Genomic DNA, 17615 nt, shown 5'->3' with positions numbered 1-17615 from the left:
CCTTGCGGCCGCAGCTCAATGCAGCAGCTTCGGCAATGGAGACGCTGAACATGGTCCATTCGGACTCAATGTCCCCCGCCTCCCTCGGAATGCTGTTGAAGCTCTGCCGGAGGTGTGCGTTGAAGATCTCGCGGACTGGGGCCTCTGCTAGTCGTTCCCAGCACATCCTCACTACGCGTTTAGGTGCACCAGGTCTGTCCAGCGTCCTCCCCCGCCACCTGATCCAACTCACCACCAGGTGGTGATCAGTTGACAGTTCAGCCCCTCTCTTTACCCGAGTGTCCAGAACATATGGTCGCAGGTCTGGTGATACGATTACAAAATCGATCATCGACCTACGGCCTAGAGCGTCCTGGTGCCACGTGCACTTATGGACACTCTTATGTTCGAACAAGGTGTTCGTTATGGCCAAACTGTGATTAGCACAGAAGTCCAATAACAAAGCACCGCTCGGGTTCAGATCAGGGAGGCCGTTCCTCCCAATCACGCCCCTCCAGGTCTCGCTGTCATTACCCACGTGAGCATTGAAGTCTCCCAGCAGGACAACAGAGTCTCCAGGTGGGGCACCTTCCAGCACCCCCCCCCCCCCCCCCCCCCCCAGGGACTCTAAGAAGGCTGGGTACTCCGAACTGACACTCGGCGCATAAGCGCAGATGACAGTCAGGACCCGTTCCCCAACCCTAAGGCGCAGGGAACAAACCCTCTCGTCCACCGGGAACCGGGAAAAACCCCAACGTACCGGCAGCAAGCCAAGGGGATATTAGAATACCCACCCCAGCCCGCCGCCTCTCGCCAGAGGCAACTCCAGACTGAGACAGAGTCCAGCCCCTCTCCAGGAGACTGGTTCCAGAGCCCAAGCCATGCGTAGAGGTGAGCCCGACTATATCTAGCCGGTACCTCTCAACCTCACGCACTAACTCAGGCTCCTTCCCCACCAGAGAGGTGGGGAAGGAGCAGTAGATGCTCGGGCACCCTCCCCGGGCCTGGCTCCAGGGCGGGGCCCCGGTAACCCTATCCCGGGCAGCGTAAACTGTTCCCTCGGTGTTCTTTTCATAAGGGTCTTCTGAATCGCTCTTTGTCTGGTCCCTCACCAGACAAAGAGCGTGATTGTTTTTTTGTAATATCTTCATATTGAGCATAGTTGTATTTTGTGATTGTGGAATATGACATTTGCATATTTTTCACACACAATAGTGGATTTTGGACAAATCAGACATGTCTGCTTTTGTCACAGGGGACATGTTACTGCATTACATGTTACTACAACAAATCCATTTATATACAATTTTCTGCCTAGTCTAAAGGGAGATTGCATTTCTATTTTGTGTTCCCCTACTCACTGATCTTTGTCTGCAGATCCAGAGCCCCTTAAGATACTTCCTATACAAACCCAGGATTGTAAAGCAAGCATCCAGGAAATGTTGAGTGTTTGGTAAAAGAAGCTGCATAAAACCAGATACTTTGGGCTGTTCTGTTAGTGTAAGTGTAACTACATATTCTTACAGAACACAGTGGTACATGAGTAGTAATACAGATGCGGCAGTCCAATATGGCAGTCAACCAAACCGGTTTGACAACCTGTTTAACAGGTTTCATGCGTGTATGCATGCGCGTTCAGGTGTGTTCTGGGTTATGTGTGTTCATGTGTAGAAACACCCAGGACTGTGTTTTAATTTAATCAAACCATAGGGTTTTTTAATTAAACTATTTTTATCGCGGGTCTCAACATTTAGTTATGCAGACATATGTGTTCTTAAAAGCAATTCTTTGCTTTGTGTGGCGGAGTGGAAGCCGTTTTGTTTCACAGTGCACCTTAACAAACCTGGAATGGGTACTTGCTTTTTATTTGCATCTAGTGAAAAGTGTTACTAATTGTGTTTTAATCACACTAATAAAACGCCACAAATGGGAATTTCTTCTGTATGGGAAATTTCAGCCTTCAGGACTGTTCACAAGTATTTCTTTTAATCAAACCACTAGTTTTAATTTAACTAGTTTTTATGTATCTACTGAGGTTACTTTCATGGGGTGATGTGATCATTTTATTTAAAAATCGGGATTTCGGAATGTTGAACCAAGAGGGAGACAGAGCCAGCTAGTTTTTTAACACAGTAGATGGTCGCAAATAACATTCAGCCCCTTTAGAAAATAAACGCTTTTGTGGTAGCTCTAAAACACATTGCACAGGATCAGCAAGTATCACTCTTTCAAACGAATTGTGTTTTAATCACACTAATTTTGTCATTCTGATGTCTCAGCATGTGGCGATGCAAGCATTTTATTTAAAAAACGGATCAAATGGGTATTTCTTTTGTACGGGTATCAGAATCTACTAGTTTTAATACAATAGGTGGTCACAAATAACATTCAGCCCCTTTAGAAAATAAACGCTATTGTGGTAGTTCTAAAACACATTGCACAGGATCTTGTCTTTTGCCCGAAGCAGCCAATATCACTCTTTCAAACTAATTGTGTCTTAATCACACTAATTTGGTGGTTCTGACTATGTCTCAGCATGCAGTGGCACAAACATTTTATTTTAAAAACAACACAAATGGGTACTTCTTCTGTGCAGGTTTCAGAGTATACTAGTTTTTAACGCAATAGGTGATCACAAATAACATTCACCCTCTGTCTTTCAACAGTTAATTGTTTGAAATTGTTCAGGAATGCAAAAGCCCTCCGGGGGTATCATTTAATTGTTGTGATTCCTTAGGATGGCCAGTTACACCGGTGCTCAGCAACTGCGTGCCCCACCCCAGCATAGTTCAAGCACCCTCATTGTTTTAAACTTGCACAGCAAGGTGATGCCCTGCAGGTGTATCGACCCCAGATACATCGAAACCCTCTATTGTTTTGGAAACACTAGGTCCTATATAAAGCATTCCTCAGAGCCTGAAACCCTTCGCCATTTTCGCCTCAGGAACCTGCGGCGGAGCAGACCATTTTGTTTATAACATGGACAGCATAAGTAAGTAAGTAAGTAAGTAAAACAAGGCTATTATTATTGTATTTTTAAATAGGATATCATTGGATATTATAGGATATTCAAACTATTTTCTTTTTCAGACACTGATCTGAAATATAAAAGCATGTTAGAAGCAGCTTTTGCTGGATTTGTTCCAGGGAGGGTTATACAGAATTTTAAGTTGTTCTCTTGTGTGATTGCACAGGGTCCCATCACAGGCCCTCATATTAAACTGTACAGCAGAAGTTTCAATTCACTTTTATCTATACACACACACCAAATTACAACAACAGTCACCTGCTAGTGAGACTGTTAGTCACACAGATGGTGGACAGAAAGTAATTTTGAATTTAGAAAAAATAAAATGACTCAATTAACATTTACTGCTGTATTTATTATTATTACCCCTTTTTCTGTGCTCTTACATCTATGACAATGTATGTATGGACTGTATGGGGGACCGTACCTTACCTGTTAAGCTCACCTATTTTTTTTTATATATATATATCATATGTTGTCTGTGTGCATTACATACATAATATCGGCATACATAATAGACGTTAAAGATGGCCTGACGTATATTTGTAAATATCTAGGTTGTTGGTGTTTCCATTTGAGAGTCTACAGGGCATCCGGCTAAGCTGTGTTTTAGAAATACTAGATGGTAACATGAGCCGTGTTACCATCTAGTATTTCCGTGGAAGTCTACCGTGTGGTAGACTTCCGCAGGCACAAACATCCTCCACTGCAACCACTGAACATCCAAGGTATGGACATTGAGGCTGTGGACAGCTACAGGTACCTTGGTGTTCATCTAAACAACAAACTGGACTGGACTCATAATTCAGAAGCCCTCTACAGGAAAGGGCAGAGCAGATTGTACCTGCTGCGGAGACTCAGGTCGTTTGGAGTAGAAGGCTCACTCCTGAAGACCTTCTATGACTCTGTGGTGGTCTCAGCTATCATTTACGGTGTGGTCTGCTGAGGTGGCAACATCTCTGCCGGGGACAGGAAGAGACTAAACAGGCTGATCAGAAGAGCCAGCTCTGTTCTAGGATGCCCTCTGAACCCAGTGGAGGTGGTGAGTGACAGGAGAATGGTGGCTAAGCTGTCATCCCTGATGGACAATATCTCCTACCCCATGCAGGAGACTGTGACAGCACTGAGCAGTTACTTCAGTGGCAGGCTGTGGCACCCACGGTATGGGACGGAGAGATTTTTCAGGTCTTTCCTCCCCACTGCTGTCAGACTCCACAACAAAGACTCCAACTGATCATACACACACATCCACACATGTGCAATAACACTAAGTGCAATACTCTTTTTCTGACAAAGTTGTATTTTTACTCAGTTGCAAGTGGCCCCTCCCTGAGGCCAGCTCCCCCGCTGACCCCAGTAGGCACCCCCATACTCTGCAACCCACCATGGCAAGGGGGCCCTGGCCCATCCGGACCGGGGCCCAGTTCAGCACCACCGCCCGGCCCCACAAAGCCCGGGACAGCCCACCCGACACCACCACAGAGAAAACTGCACCCACCCCGTCATCCACTCATCTTCCAGCCCACACAAGACAATAGACACCCAGGCTGAGTTCTTCCTCCACCTCTCCTATATCTCCCCCACCTGCAGAGTGAGTTCCTGGAGAGAGTAGACCTCCTGCAAGATGTAACAGCCTCCCCCACCAGTTGAAGAGCCCCCCAGGTGGCTCGATGCACTGGCGGCACCCTGCGCCAGGGCTGAGCCCCCATACACCCACCTGCTCACAACCCCAGCGACACACCAACCCGGACCCAAGGCCCCAAGGCCCAGCCAGTTAATTGAAGACTGGGATTTCTAATTAAATTAAAGCTTTTTAAGCATATCTGAGACCAGAACTTTTGGTCTAAATTAACTGATAAATCCGCTTCCCATTTTGCAATAGGAAGTGATATTGATTCATCTGTTTTAGAAAGCATTCTGTATATTTTGGAAACTAATTTGGGGGTTTTAAGAGTAAGAAATTGTACCACACTTGATGGTGTTTGTAGTTCAACTTGACCGGGTTTAAATTTCTTTTTTACTATGGATTTAATTTGTTGATATTCTAAAAATCTTTTCTTGTTGATCCCATAATGTGTAACTAGTCTGTCAAATGGAATAAATTCTGTTCCTTCTAATATATGTTCTGAGTATTTGATTCCTTTACCACTCCAATCTGGAAAGTTTATCATATTATTGTTTTGTAATATGTCAGGGTTGTTCCAGATAGGTGTACGTTTGCATGGGATTAATGAAGACTCCGTCAATTTTAGAAACTCCCACCATGCTGTCAGAGAAGAGCTGATGTTGACGCTTTTGAAACATTCATGTCGTTGGATGTTTGAGCTGATAAATGGTAGATCTGAAATCTCTAGATTATTGCAAAGTGCTTGTTCTACATCTAGCCAAAGTTCATCTAAGAAGGTATGTTTTAGCCATCCTGAGATAAATTGAAACCTGTTGGCCAAGAAGTAGTGCTGAAAGTTAGGTAGTTCTAATCCTCCTTTATCTTTGGTCTTTTGTAGTGTTTTTAAGCCTATACGTGGGGGTTTATCTTTCCAAAGGAATTTCGAAATATATGAATCTAGAGATCTGAACCAATCTTGTGGTGGTTTAGTTGGGATCATTGAGAATAAATAATTTATTTTTGGTAAGACCATCATTTTTATAGCGGCAACCCTTCCCATGAGTGATATGGGTAGACATTTCCACCTAGCCAGATCGCTTTCTACTTTCTTTAAAAGTGGGATATGGTTTCATTTAGTTAGATCTGCACGCTTGGGAGAAACATTAATACCTATATATTTTATATTTCCCAATTGCAGTGGTGTAGAAGAGGAATTATGGAAGGAGCAATTAATCGGAAGGACTGTAGATTTTGACCAGTTAATTGAGTAATCTGATATTCTTGCAAAAGAGTTTATCAATGCAATTACCCCAGAGAGATTGGTTTGTGAGTTTTGGAGAAAAAGTAACACATCATCCGCATAAAGGCTGATTTTATGTTCCACGTTCTTGCATTTTATGCCCTTAATTACTGTATTTTTTCTAATTGCTGCTGCTAGTGGTTCAATAAAAATTGCAAACAGTGAAGGGGAGAGTGGGCATCCCTGCCTGGTGCCCGTCAGGAGAAAGAAGCTGGAGGATGTTTGGTCATTTGTTTTGACACAAGGGGGGAATTTGTATAATATTTTTAACCAGTTAATGAAACAGGTTCCAAAACCAAATTTGTGTAAAGTTGCAGATAGAAATTTCCAGTTAACTCTGTCAAATGCTTTTTCTGCATCTAAAGAAAATATTGTAGTTTCAAGGTTTTTACTGTATGAGTAGTCTATCAAATTAAGTAATCTACGTGTATTTGTTGATGAGTGCCCACCTTTTATGAAACTAGTTTGGTCAGGATGAATTAAGAGGGGGGTTATTTTCTCTAATCTCTTTGAGAGAGCTTTGCAGATTATTTTAAGGTCTACATTTATAAGGGATATTGGACGACAGCTTGAGGGATATACAGGGTCTTTACCTGGTTTTAGCAGGAGATTAATGTTTGCAGAATTCATATTTGATGGAAGTCTTCCCTTTTCTTTGATTTCCAACAACGTTCTCTAAAAAACTAGTGCTAGAATCGTCCAGAATTCTTTGTAGAATTCTGCAGGAAAGCCGTCTGGACCTGAAGCCTTATTATTGGGCATACTTATCAGGGCTTCCTGGAGTTCACCTGGCATCAGTGGCCAATCCAGTGCCATTGCTTGAGTGTCTAATAATTTTGGAAGTGTTATGTTGTCCAAACATTGATCAATTTCATTTTTAGATGGGTTTATTTGTGGTGAATACAACGTTTTATAGAAATCCCTGAAAATGTTGTTTATTTGTTTCGGCTCATAAATTGTGTTCCCAGATAAATCTTTAACAGCACATATAGTTGTTTTTTCTTTATTTACTTTTAGCTGGTTCGTTAGAAATTGACTGCATTTATAACCATGTTCATAATTTTGTAAGTGTAGTCTTTGTACTAAGAATTATTTTTTTAAAAAATTAATTATCTCATTTAATTCTAGTTTTGTTTTGCGTATTTTGTTCAACGTTTCCTGATTGGGTGTGACACGTAGGCTTCTTCTAGGGATTTGATGGTTTTTTCTAATTCCTGAATATTTTTGTTTTCTTCTTTCTTTTTATGTGATGAGAAAGAAATTATTTTACCTCTCATCACAGCTTTTCCCTGCTTCCCATAGAACAGATACTGATGTTCCATGAGTGTCATTAAAGTCTAAATATAGAGTCCATTCTTTTCTAAAATATTTAATAAAGTCGTCATCTTTAAGCAATGATGTATTAAATCTCCAGTTTTTACCTGTGTTATTCTTGTGTATTAGTGTTAAAGATACAGGAGCATGATCGCTGACAGCTATAGGGTGAATCTCAGTGTCTGAAATATCACTCAGCAGTGAGCTGCTGACCAAAAAATAATCCAGACGAGAGTAGGAGTGATGAACATGTGAGAAAAAAGTATATTCCTTACTGTTGGGGTGAAGGGAGCGCCATGCATCTCAAAGACCAAAGTCGCTCATATACTCTTTGATTATATTTGTGGACTGCAAATTACGCTGAGTTCCTGCTGTATTGAGCCTATCCATTTCTTCATTTAGTCCAAGGTTGAGGTCGCCTCCAAGAACAAGTGTGCCATCTAAGTGTTCAGAGAGTGCACTGAAAAACCCATGAAAGAATGAGGGATCGTCAACATTTGGACCATATACATTTACAATACATAGCTTTTGATCAAGTATAGATAGTTTAATGATTAAGAATCTGCCCTCTGGATCTATAACTCTGTGAAATTAATATTTTTATGTATTAAAATTGCTACTCCCCTTTGTCTAGAATTATAACAAGCTGAGAACACATTAGGAAACTCAGGTGTTTTAAGTTATTTTAAACCTCTAGGTCTGTGGGTCAACATCTGCCTGTAGTTATTTGAGTTGGTTAAAATTTTTTAACCTCTTTTCTCTGGAGCCAGCTCCATTTACATTCCATGTAACAAACCTTAGTGCGCCCATAGATGTGTGTGTATAACTAGGGGTGTACGCTGTGTGTGTCGCTTAGACAAGTGGAGAGAATACATCACTTGTTCGTAAATAAAGAGAGGGAGAGAGAGAAAAAAAAGTGTGGCGAGATGCTCCATGAGTCTGACTATGTGTGTACATATTTACTAATATGAGTACGCTGGACTTAAGTGTGTGTAGCCAGGACTGCTATAATGAATTAATTAAATACACCATTAAATAATTCATTAAATGTGATAATAATTAATTAAAATCGGAAATAATTAATTTTTTTTTTTTTTGACACATTTAATTAATTATTTAATGGTGTATTTAATTAATTCATTATGGCAGTCCTGGCGTTCCATACTTAAGTTGCGATTTGATATTGGTAAGTTAAACAGATGTTAATGCAAGTTAGTATAAGTGGATAGGGAAAGGGTGTAGCAGATTCTTATCTGCTGTGAAGTTAATACAGACACGGAGTGATGCCGGGGTCACGGTAAAGCTGTCCAGCCACGTAGAGCCGGTCCACAGCGATGACAGCGCGGGAGCCCTTCTGGATGAAGCCAGAGTCGGATTGGGAAGAGGACCCTGCATCGTTCCAGGATCTCTTTTGGGAACTGGTCGTTTACGCTGAAGTCCATTCCTTTCAATTCCCTGCCGCGACTTTTCACCTGTTCCTTTTGTTTGAAGTGGCCGAATTTGGCCACAATAGCCCAGCTGCTGCCCGCATGCGGCCGATGTGATGCACTCTATCAAAGGCGATGTTCTTTACGGTGTCCTCCAGCAGATTCAGGTGGGTTTCCGTAGTCTGAAATTTCCCATACAGAAGAAATTCCCATTTGCATTACTGCATGCTGAGACATTGTCAGAATCACAAAATTAGTGTGATTAAAACACAATTAGTAACACTTTTGACTAGATGTAAATAAAAAGCAAGTACCCATTCCAGGTTTGTTAAGGTGCACTGTGAAACAAATGGCTTCCACTCCGCCACGCAAAAGAATTGCTTTTAAGAACACATATGTCTACATAACTGAATGTTGAGACCCGCCAAATCCATAAAAATAGTTAAAAAAAACCCTATGGTTTGATTAAATTAAAACACAGTTAAAAACACATAAACACATATCACCCCGCAGCCACCCTGGGTGTTTCAACACATGAACACATATAACCCCGAGCACACCTGAACGCGCATGCGTACACGCATGAAACCTGTCAAACAGGTTGTCAAACCAGTAGTGATGTACGATACCACTGGTTTCCTTTCTGATCCGATACCAAGTAAAATTCAGGGTGGTATCGACAATACTGATCCGATACTGATACTTTGTAGAAAAACGTATTTTATTTATTGTATCTCAAATTATAGCGTCATAATTATTACAGGACATTAGATTACTTGTTCTTATCACTTAATAATGCAGGATTCATCATATAGAAATTAAAAAACTGAAGTTTTGTGCTATTTGAACACCTCACCAACTCTGTCAGAGACGTCTGTCTTGCCCTAGCAGCACCTGTCCCTGTCCAATCCTCCTCCTCAGTTCGCCTCAACATACGATCATCATATTCTGTGATATGATTTACTCTGAGGTGTTTGACAATATTTTATTTTATTTTATAGTGTTTATGATCTTGAATGAATAAGCTTAAAGCATATTAGTGTTAGCTGGGTAAGATAAGAAATTTAGTCCAAACTATTTAGATTAAATAAACTAAAATGCTACAAATTATGAAATTTACTGTTGCCACAACACCTCACTTTCTTGCCACATGTATCGCAAACCAGATTACTGGCGGCGGTTTTTGGATGTAAAATACATCCACACATAACTCCAATTGCGCTCAGCCATTGTTGTAAGTGCGCAAGCCAAGGGGCTGCTACACATTTATACAGCCGTATTTCGCACATGACTATGAAAGGCGGAAGAGGAAGTAGTTCCTTCCAATGTAGACAATCCAAATAATATAGTTTCTTTCCACTGTGTTCCTGTTAATGATAAACTACAAATTTACCCTAAATTACTAAAATATCGATATTTTAATGTGCGAATTGATTCTAAAACATAAATCACTGGTAGGAGGAATCGATCTTTCAGCATCGATCCGCACATCACTACAAACTGGTTTGGTTGGCCGCCATACTGGACTGCCGCATCTGTATTACTACTTACATGTCTATTACTTTGAAGTTACTTGAAATTTATTACTTCACAATTAGCTTACGTTTCTTTATTGTATTTGGACAGTATTTATTTATTAATATTTTATTTTATTTTATAGTGTTTATGATCTTGAATGAATAAGCTTAAAGCATATTAGTGTTAGCTGGGTAAGATAAGAAATTTAGTCCAAACTATTTAGATTAAATAAACTAAAATGCTACAAATTATGAAATTTACTGTTCCAATCTATCTTAGCCATTTATTAAGTGCAAATCCATCAATATACTTATTTTCTGGAATGTGTAAGGCATTTATTTATTTATTTATTCATTTATTTATTTATTAAATCTGTCTTGTCCAGCAGTTGTAGCAAGGAGAATTATGGCCTGAATGCTTTGTTGTGCCAGACTTATTTGTTTTCTTTGTGTTTTATTTATTTACTTTATTTTATTATTCATATTGTCTTGTGGATGTTATGCTGGAGCAGACAGATGGTAAAGGCCAGACTGAAAAGAAAGAAAACATGAAAAAGCTGAGAAATAGAAAAAGAAAAGGGAAAAAAGAGAAATTGGAGTGGAGTGAAAAAGCTACATTTTTATTTATTTATTTTTTAACAGAGCTTAGCGAAAGGGTTTTGAGGTTATTTTACTGGTGCAACACAGCAATGTTAGCCTTTCTTGAGAATCACTTTGTGTTATCTTATAAGAGATTTGTGCAATTCAAAGAGAAAATTGGAATTCTGCTTCTTCGTCTGAAGGTAAATAACACTAAGTGGTGACATTTTGTATCCAAAATGTCCAAGGCCAAAGTCACTGTGACACCACTGTTGAGCCTTCTACCTGTCCTCTTTTTTGTGTGAAAATTGTATATATAGTGGTTCTTATATAGCACTTTAACCGAGAATTAACACTCTCATAGATACACTGGCAAACAACTCTGAGTTAGTATCTTGCCCAACAAGATTTGGCAAACTGGTACTGCACAGATGACCTGAACTGCCGTATGTGCTACAGCCACTAATACAGGGTATTTTGATATCTGTTGTTGTGAGTAAAGTGCATTCTTTGACAAAATGATACAATTCACCAATTTTTTTTTTACTTGTCTGTCTCTACTGTGTCTTTCAGTTCACATGCCCATGGAAATCTGAGTTGTAGAATGTGAATGCGTGTATTTTCTCTCAGTTACTCTCCCTAGAATTAAACGGTTGAAAAGAGAAGGCAGTGTGTGCTACACTGTCCTACAGTGGGCCCTGCCTCTCTACCTGATTAAAGACCAAAGCATACACTACAAAGAATTCCTGGTTGGTAATTGTATTGTTGTTTTTATCTGTAATAAACCAAATATTGAACTAATCTTGTGATTTTGTTATCATATGCATAAAAACCCTTTGTTTAAATGTTTTGGGGAATCTTAATATTTACACCCTTTTCCATATCTTAGTAGAAACACCTCACCTCACAGTCTAGTGCAATCTGTTACCAAAAGTGAACCATACATTCTAGTTACAGGAAGCTTGTATCAGTTTCAGGTTTTACTGACATTGTCAAAATCATGATGCTTTTGTGTAGGTATTTATTAGTGGGGCTATATTTGCAAATGGTGGTCTACTGGAGTGCAAAATGTTGAAAAGCGTTACTAATATTGTGTCTAATTAATTGGAAGGTAAGGGCATTTTTCAATTTTCATTTCATGTTTTTGACTCAAAGTGACAAATACGTTTTTGAAATTAGTCCTGTGAGACTAATATTGCCTGGCTATAGCTAAGGAGGTAGAGTGGGTCATTTACTAATTGGAATCAATCCCTAGCTGCTCCTATCTGCATGCCAAATATTCTTGGGCAAGTTACAAATCCCAAGCTGCTCTATGGTGTATTCATTCAGAGAATGAATACTAGATAGAAAGTGCTTGTATGAATGGGTGAATAAGACAAGTTGTGTAAAGCCCTTTGAGTGGTCAGAGTAAAAAAGTGTTATATAAGAACCAGTTCATTTGACCAGTTGTCAGTGGTGAAAAAGTCTCCTATTTATTCATTATTGGCAACTATTAGCCATTAAAGTCCACCCACTAAAAGTTCTTGTTTTTGTTGCTGACAGGCTGCTATTATAAATGTCTCACAAAACTAACTCTGACTCTACATCATGTTTCTCCTCATTGCTTCTCTACTGCCCTTCTTTTTGTTCCTTGCTAGATATTTTCATCTGTTGTTGTGAATTAAAAGTTCATTTGAACTAAACCAGAGTTGATGATTAAACAGTGTAAAGGCAAGCCAAGACATTTTTTTTTAAATTTTGTTTCTGTCAAGCTTAAATGAAAAGTCTTTTGTGATGCTAAAATTAATGTTTCTGTAAATGGAACCATGCTTTGAACAAAGAAATATAAGCTGCTCCTTCTGATCAAACAAAAGGATATTATTCTTTCAACATCTTTTTAAAAGTCTTCATAGTGTTGTGAAACACTATGAAGAGGTTTATCTCTGTGCATGCCCACAATAAAAGAAGGACTATTAGTGGATACACATGAGGCTAGAGACAAATATCAAGTAGGACAAAGTATTGTGTGTCCACACAATGTTATTGTTAATAAAAATGGCTATGTTTATAAAGAATCATAGTAAAAGTGAAAATTTTATGACTGAGCCACTGATTGCATTAGTATGTTTTAATTAAGTGTTTGCAAGAGTATATTAAAGTTATGACATTTGACAGTCATCCAAAACTACTTCATACAGCCATTTTTATACACACAGCAATTGTTGGATCTCAACCAGGTACCCAAAATTCAATTCAATTCAATTCAATTCAATTTATATAGCACCAAAGCACAACAACCGTCGCCTTAAGGCGCTTTATATTGTACAGTAGAACCTACAATAATACATACAAAACACAGAAAGGTCTGGAACCGGCTTTCTGTTTGAAAAGTCAGAGTCTCTGATCCTATGAGTATTACCCAGTAGGCAAACAGAGCTTGGAAGGAGGTGGGGAGGAGACTCGCCCGGTTCTGCCTGCTTCTCAGTCTTCTTGATGTGATCTTGCTATCTCAGAAGCTGTGGTTGCCAGGGTGGCCCTCTGCTCAAACCTCTTCTTTATTAGCAGCTCTCCTCTAAATCCATGCACTTGTTAACAAACTGGGCTAATATTAATTTGCCTGAAAAAGTAGAGGGAGAGAGGTTGAAGAGAGAATGAGCATGCCATAGACATGACAAGCTCCGAATTCTTCAAAGTTGTAATCCAACATGGTAAAAATAAAATAATATAAAAACTAATCCAAAGTATTTGGGTGATGGTTGCTCCTCTGGTGTTTCTTGCTGTAATTTCTAACTGTGGGCTTCCAGGGCTGGATCTTGAGATGATGCCTCATATTAATCGCAAGGAAACTAGAGGAAGAATACAGTGGTCCCTCGTTTATCATGGGAATTACATTCTAAAAATAACCCGCGATATGGTGAAATCCGCAAAATAGCCAGCTTTATTTTTTATATATTAAAAATGTTTTATATATTCTATATTCTATATTATATATTTTTAAGGCCCCTCACTTTACACTTTTCGCAGACAGGCATGAACACTTTTTTTTTCACACTTTTCTCTCTTGTTCAAACACTCTCAAAGTTCAAATCTTCGTAGAAAAATAAGTCCAGTATTATAGAATGAAACAAAAGATCCAACCTTGTTCTCAGGCCCAGAACATGGGAATAGAGCAGCTGCGAGAGAATTTAACATTAATGATTTAATGGTACATAAGTAAAGGAAGCAAAGACAAATGAGTTAAATAAAGTTTGACTAATCTGACTGTTTTGCTTTGCTTAATGCGCCTTACAATCCATATGTGCCTTATTGGTCCGAAAAATATGGTAACTTCTACTTTTCTTTAGCATGTTCAGAAGTCCAACTTTTTGTGTGATGGTTAGCATCTTCCACTGCCTCTTGGGTGCTACTGAAGGTGCCTTTGATCGTCCAAAACGTGTCATTGACATTGTTGTGTTTGTTGGGGAGAAAACTTACAATCATACAGTACAGCCCTTCAGAGTCACACTGCTAGCAATTGAAGATTTATGTAAATTTGACAAGCTGAACGCATTCTATACAGGTGACAGAATGGAGGAGATTGATTAACAATGATCTACAGCCGACCAGGATGGAGAACAAAATGCGCTGTAAAAAAAAAGAAAAAGAAGGTGAACCGCGTTATAGCAAGGGACCAATGTAATCCCAAATGTTCATAAGAGCCTCTTTTATACTCCTTTGCCCATTTGGCATTGTGGACATTTCATTTTGTAGTGTAAAGAAAATTTACACTACAATTTGGCTTTTCATCACATTACTGACACTAAGCAATTACTGCAAATAGAGATTTTGCTTTCCATGTGAAACAATTGAAGAAAAAATATGTGTACATACAGAGTCTACACAGAGTTTTAGAGGTGAGAATAAGGCTTAGCACAGTTGAAATGCAAACCATCACTTATTGGACTTTAATGAAATGGAGGTGCCGGCAAGACTTCAAACATGGCTGCACCGCCTTACGCAATGAGAAACCAAGAGTAACTAACATAAAATAGGGGTCCATCATATTAATGTGACACACATGGGAATATATCCCATAGTCTGTGGTACCTACAGCATAATCAGTTTTGTTTAGTTTTTTCATTGTAGCAGAGGTAGGCAAAATTTTTCCTTATGGGCACATCTAGGAGTGAGAATAAGAGTCAAAACTTTGTTTCCAACTTTTTCATCAAAATTCCTTTTTTTATTGTTCTGTTCACAAAGAGAATGTGTCAGCTCCTAAACAGACAAAAAACAAACTAAAAACCAGTAAAAAAAATTACTTGAACCTAAAAAAAAATCACAAAGAAAAACAATACAGCATCCACATTTAAACCAAAGAGTGAAAAGTGGATTATAAAACATTAGGTCTCTCCCTTCCAAGTCTCTGTTTATTCTGGAATTAATAATTGATCAAAAAAAAATGGAGCAATTGTCCACACCAGCCTATTAATCAACAAAAGACCAAGACAGACTTTTAATTCATTTGGAAGCCTGATGCTTAACACCCTAGCTGCAAAACTCAAAAACCAGTCGTATATGTTTTCATCTATCATCCACCTTATCCCATAGTCCAGCCAATAATGCGATTCACATTCGTATATATGCAGCTAATCAACGTCGTTGACAGGCTATGACAGTGTCCGTATGTGCCGACACATGTTTGTTTTAGCTAACAAAGCGGCGTGGCTGATGTAGAGTGAAGCCATGTTAATGACAATGTGTTGTCATTAACATGGTGTGAGCAGATGTGAGCAGGACAGACGGAACAATTGATGGAAAAAGTGTGGACTTTATACCAGTTTTTAAATTGTGTTGATAGGCCACGTAAAACCAGAGTTATGATAAAAATATATGCAATGTTTGGTTTTCTTCCTGAATACTATCATTGTTTATTTTTACTGCGGGAAGAAATGGTAAAAAATGGCGTTTTATAAGGAAAGCGCTTGAAAGCACTCTCCGAGCAAAAACAAAAAGAAAAAAGAAAAAACACCCTTTCCTATTGGTCGAAAAATGTACCATGTCGACCAATCAAAAATGATATGGAAACATGGCATTTAGTTGTTTAGGAAAGGGGGAAGTTTTAGGAGTTGCGGCGGTGTTTTGAGATGTGAGAGATTTGAGACGCTTAGCGCAAATCTTGTGTGGTTAGTGTGTAGTGTAGTCAATAGTTTTGTTGTGTCTGTCAGAACAATGAGGCGACTACCGAATGTTACACATGTTACAACAGTGATACATCTCCTGTTCTCAGGCCTGCAGGTATCAGGCTGTTGTTCTCCTTTATCTCATAGTGGACAGAAATTATTTTTTGGAGTGGCACAAATAATTTGTGTGGCATCAGATTTGATGCAGAACAGCTGATTGTTCTGTAAATAGTTTGAAATGTTTATTTAAAAAAACATCTTGGCTGCATTTTTAGGTAAACAGTTGCAAAAAACATTGTTGTTTGCATAACTCAGTTACTTTTTTGAAGAAGTAACTATATAATTAATTGCCCAACATTGGTCATTATTTACTGTATTTTGCAGACAGAGAGTTACAGGACTCTTTCCCAGACCACAGACTCATACTGATAATACAAGTCGGAGCTTTATAAAATAAAAAAAAGAAAGAAAAGAAAAGAAAGAAAGTTGTGTTTTCCAAATTGGAGTTCAAGTTATTTTTACTTCCACTAGTGTTAACATACTACACAGGTCATGAAAAGATCTTTTTAAATTTTCATTGTAAGTGGGAAAAAGCAGTTAATTAAAAGTAGTCTAACATAAATGCTGTAATTTGATTATTTTAATAAACCATGTAACTTGGATGGATTCGATGCTGGCATGACCACAGTGCACACGTCTGCTGTTGCTCACAGTGGTCCAAAGGACTGCTCAGGGAGTTTGTGTGTTTGCTCAGACACATGAAAAATTAGAGGGAACATTGGTGCTCAGCTAAGATAAAATAATTATTGTGGGTGATTTTAACATCCATGTAGATGCCTAAAATGACAGCCTCAGTGCGATATTTAATCTGTTATTAGACTTCTCTCAAAATTAAAAACACCCATCACTTTAATCGCACTCTGGATCTTGTTTTAGCATAGAAACTGATCATTTAACAGTGTTTCCTGAAAACCCTCTCTTGTCTGATCATTTCCTGATAACATTGAAATTTGATTACACAGCAGAGGGGAGTAGACTTCATCACAGTAGATGACTTTCTGAAAGTGCTGTAACTAAGTTTAGGAATATGACAATTTGCTTATTAGTGATCAAGGAACTGACCTCAAAGCCCATTTGTTCATTCAGTGGTGCAAATGTACTGTTTATAAGGTTGGGGAAACCTGTAGTCAGCTGAAACTGAAAAAGTCCCTTGGATGAGTGACGAAACGTTTCTCCCACTGAAAACACTACATCACTACATCCAGGTGAACAAAATCAACCTTTTGGGATTTACTTACCTGGATGATTGAGCATGCATATTAGGGTTCCCCGATGTGCTAAATACTACTTCTGTATTTAGCTGCAATACATAGTGGGGTTGAGAGGAGAAAAACGCCTTTATCCAAAACGCCTTTAAGGCCATTTGGTTTATCAGTCTTGTGATAAACTGGTGATAGTGTTATGTGAAGGCTGTGTGCAGGCAGGAGTGGTGGACCCAAAGTGCAGACGCTCGGAGGCACAATGTAAACTCAAAACAGCTTTAATTCTGAACTCAAAAAAGGTAACAAAACTGAAACTCCAAATAAACTCAGGCAAGCACACAGAACACACAGCATAGAAAACGGTAGATCGCGACACGGACAAACTGAAACACAGGCAGGTTGCTGGACGGGCCCCTCGGACCCTCCAGCAGAGACGAGCAAAGGCTGGCGCGGTTCTCCAGAACC

General features: G+C 39.1%; 1 long non-coding RNA gene across 1 annotated transcript; it reads left to right on the top strand.

Annotated features, from left to right (window-relative positions):
• The first annotated feature begins 589 nt into the window (after positions 1-589).
• Positions 590-16158, top strand: LOC146509304 (uncharacterized). Its single transcript, XR_014876344.1, has 2 exons — positions 590-5216; positions 5825-16158. It is a non-coding gene; the product is annotated as an uncharacterized LOC146509304 (long non-coding RNA).
• Positions 16159-17615: the final 1457 nt, after the last annotated feature.

Source organism: Neolamprologus multifasciatus, chromosome 10, assembly GCF_963576455.1.
Source record: "Neolamprologus multifasciatus chromosome 10, fNeoMul1.2, whole genome shotgun sequence".
Classification (NCBI taxonomy): domain Eukaryota; kingdom Metazoa; phylum Chordata; class Actinopteri; order Cichliformes; family Cichlidae; genus Neolamprologus; species Neolamprologus multifasciatus.
The sequence above is the reverse complement of the archived record's forward strand: the minus strand, read 5'-3'. Positions and strand labels throughout refer to the sequence as shown.